The following is a 4181-nucleotide window of genomic DNA, read 5'->3' as shown; positions in this document are numbered from 1 at the left end:
CCAGTAGCATTTGTCCCCATTTCAATTAACTGAAGTAAATTGTAGTCATTAGGTTTGATTATTCTTGGAAGAGTCTCTGTCACATTGTCTTGAGAGAACAGTAGACTTCCATGTTGTTAATGTCAGGTTAACACATGCCTGCTTCAGTACCCCTCAGCATGGAGTCACCAGCCATCACTGCTCCTCTCCTCTTCCTCTGAAACACCTGTTCCTTCCCCAGTGTTTCTAGTGATCGCATCAATGGCAAGAATCTGCTACTTATAACATATCCTAATGTTGAATGATTCTCCTTTCTTTTCTAAGTTGTGTAACAGTTTTCATTTGTTAAATTGAAATGTCTAAATTTTTACTTGTGTTAAGTGAAACATTCATATTCAGAATGACTCATAATTTATAGCAAGAAATAAGATAGATAAAATTTCACATAGGGGAGATGATTAATATTTTATGAAAAATGTTGTGCACACATATACATACACACACCATAAGAATGGTACAAAGAATTATGCCAATTTAATACATTTTGAATTACTTTAAAAGTATTAAAAATACTTAAATATATTGCAAACAGATGTGAAACATTCTGTCCCCTGACCAGCTGTTATTTCTAAGCTATATATCACTTGGGATGGCATCTGGAGTGGAAGAATTCTTTGGAGGAAAATCAATCCCTATTCCAACTTCCTGTGTATTTCTAGTTTTATTAAAGTTAATCTTTGAGGTTAGTTGTATTCATAATGGACATAGAAGTTTTTTGTCCCTTCTTGATTTGGTAGATGATGATAATAATACACAAAAATTGTTAAGAAAATATTTAGGACAGACCTTCAGCATTGTTTGTCCTTGTGCAAATTAAATAATTGGAAAAATATTCACTAAATCTATTCTTTGGGTAAGGCACTTTATGCTTAGCAGGCAAGGGTTCAGTGTTGGGATGAGAGAACTTAAGAAAAGTGCATCATTAAGGAGCACCTTCCCGAACAATGGACAGTCTTTTCTATTCCTTCCACTCCAGTTCAGAATCATAGAACTGGGATAGAAACCCATCTGCAGAAGCATGTGCCGAATAATCAGAGAATCTTAGGGTGAGAAGGTACCTTGGAAGCTATATAGTACATCACATACTTGAATAGAACTCCGAGATATAATATCATTACAAGTGGTCATTCAGTCTCATTTTGAAGAGCTCCGGTGAAATGAAACATCTCAGAGGGACATGCCACTTACCAACCAGACTATTCCACTTTTGGATGGCTCTAATTATTATGATTTTTTCTTCTTATATTAATGTCAGATCTATTTTTCTGCAACTTCTGCCCATTGTGTTCATAGTTCTCATCTTTATGGATGTGTATACTGTGTCACATCTTTCTTTTATCTCTAGAAACCTAAAATCATGGGCTTTATTACTGGTTCACTTCTTGATGATTGCTTCTTGTGGTCTTCTTTACTAATATTATTCTTAGGTTGCACAGTGCTACATTTTACTGTTATACTTTGTCATAACTGATTCTTTGGCAGATATGTATGGGCAAAGTTCCCTATCCACTTTCATTTTCATTATAAAGTCCTCATCAATCAGATTAGTGGGACTCAAGATTTGATGAGTAGACCTTGTTAGATGTAGTCTATTCCTGGTTGAGATGGTGAATTAAGGCACAGGGAAAGAAAAGTGCTAGTCGTATTTGGGGGACAATAATTGGGGGGGGCAATAGTGCTGAAAAGAGATGTCTGTGTAGGAGATTAGATTGTCTTATCACTGAATAATAATACTAGAAGAGACCTCAGAAATCATGTAGCTCAACTTCCTCATTTTAAAGATGGTGAAACTGAGACCTTGAGTTTAAAGTCACTCAGTTAAATAGTAGGAGATAATAGGGCTTGAGCCAAAGTCAACTCACTCTAGAGCTAGCATTATTTCTCCTGTATTACACTGGAAAAATAAGGCTAGGAAGGATGCTCAAAAATAAGGAGAGCAGAGAAACTGACATTGGAAACTCTATATTGAATTCATAGACCACACAAAAGGTATTATATCTCATTAGTAGAGTTAGGAGGAGCCAATTACTCTAAAAAGTTTGGTTATTCCAAGAAAATTATAAATATTCTTATTGCACTTCATAGTATGCTTATAAGAGGTTTTTCTTTATCTCTCTACAAACTAGCTTCCCCCACCAAAAAGCAGATAAAATAAATAAATTGTATTTTGTTAATACTTATAAATATACATTTTATTTCTCATTATATAATGTAAGCTTCTTGAGGGCAGGGGCTCTTTTATTTTCTTCTTTGTATCTCCATTGTCAGAGCAGTAGATGGCACATTTTCATTATTCAGTCATTTCAGTCATGTCTGACTCTTTGTGACCTCATTTGGGGTTTTCTGAGCAAAGATACTGAAGTAGTTTGTCCTTTTCTTCTTTAGCTCATTTTACAGATGAGAAATTGAGGCAAACAGGATTAATGGACTTGCCCAGGGTCGCACAGCTAGTAACTGTCTACAGCTGGATTTGAACTCAGAAACATGAGTCTTCTTGACATCACTTGGTACTCTCTCCATTGGGTCACCTAGCTGCCAAATCTGGTATTTAACAAATGCTTACTGACCGATTGAGAACTGAATATTACTCAGCTTCCTGTCACTGGAGATTGTATGATTATTGTATTATTAAAGGAGACCATAAAGGTCTGGTAGTGCAACTGCCTACTTGTACATATTAAAAAAAAAAAACAAGCTTAGAAAGACAAAGTGACTTATGTTAATGAATAGTACAGTTAGGGTTTGAACTCTGGTATTATGACTGCAAATCTAGCACCATCCTTCCTGCTTTTTAAGCATTCCTTCTATTTAAGCATCAGGTATTTGAACATCCCTGTTGGGCATATTGGGGCAGCTAGGTTTTTCTCTTTTTCTTCCTGAGTTCAAATCTGGCCTCCGACATTTACTAGCTGTGTGACTCTGGGCAGGTTACTTAACCCTGTTTGCCTTAGTTTCCTCATCTGGAAAATGATCTGGACAAGGAAATACCAAACCACTCTACCAAGAAAACCCCAGATGAGGTCACAAAGATTTGAACATGATTGAAATGACTCAACAACAAAAATAATATTACAGAGTACATTACATTACTATATTAGGAAGTTGGACTAAATTGTCTCTGACATCCTTTCCAATTCAGAATTGTTAAGATCATATTTTTATAGCTGTACTTGAAAAGAATATAGGGGATCTAGTCAAAATATCTCTTCAGACATTTAGGAAACTCATCAGGTGATGAGCACCTTCAGAAGAGTAATCAATCAGTCTTGTGCTGGTTGCCAAAGTAAACTCAATCAAGATATTATAACATGTACTTTGGGAAGTTGGCAGGTGTAGTGTATTTCAAGTTAAAAATGAAATGGAAAGTCTTTAAAATAACATAATATACTCTAGCCCTGTATGTCACCACATATTAAGGGCCTAGAGCTTCCACTCTCTGGAATAACTTCAATTATGCCACCTGTGAGCCTGACTGAACATGAAATGGCAGGACAAGGTCACCCATGATAAAGCCCTGTAACAATAGCCAATCTGCTAGCATTGGTGTCATGCTCGTCAGAAGAAAACTCTGCTGGACGTGACATATTTAAGGAGAAGGTAACAGCAGGATATTCAAGCACCTGTTGTGTTGTGAGCTGAAGAGGACCCATTGTGAATAGGAAGGGCAAAAGAAATGTTCTCAGGACTGGCAGATCAGAGCTCCAAGTCCCATGGCATAAATAACCATGGATGTCTAGGGAACACCTGCAATCTGCTCGCCAGGCTGGTGTGCATCTATAAAGATGGACTTATTCATTTTGAGCAAATGCTTTGGGCTTAAATGCGAGTCTACAAGGCAAAGTCACAAAAGCCAATAGGCTATCCAGAGAGTAGTTACCCATACTAATCATGGGACAGAAGCCACATTTACATAGTATAGAGCAAACTGCTTTTCTTGTCTTTCTTTACAGCCAGACCAACAAGCATTGATTAAAATGGTTCAACAATAATCCAACAAATTGAATATATGAACAAATAGTTATTGAATGCATACTATGTGTGAGGCACTATATTTTATGACCAAAAATAAATAATCTAGGAGGCTGTTTTCTGCATTTGCGTGGAAAAGCCAGTACAAAGGCTGTACAAAATAGTACAAAATC

The sequence above is a fragment of the Petaurus breviceps genome, unplaced genomic scaffold, assembly GCF_028583685.1.
Source record: "Petaurus breviceps papuanus isolate PSGF00001 unplaced genomic scaffold, PetGlider_PUasm1.0 38, whole genome shotgun sequence".
Taxonomy (NCBI): Eukaryota; Metazoa; Chordata; class Mammalia; order Diprotodontia; family Petauridae; genus Petaurus; species Petaurus breviceps.
This window is presented reverse-complemented; position numbering follows the sequence as displayed.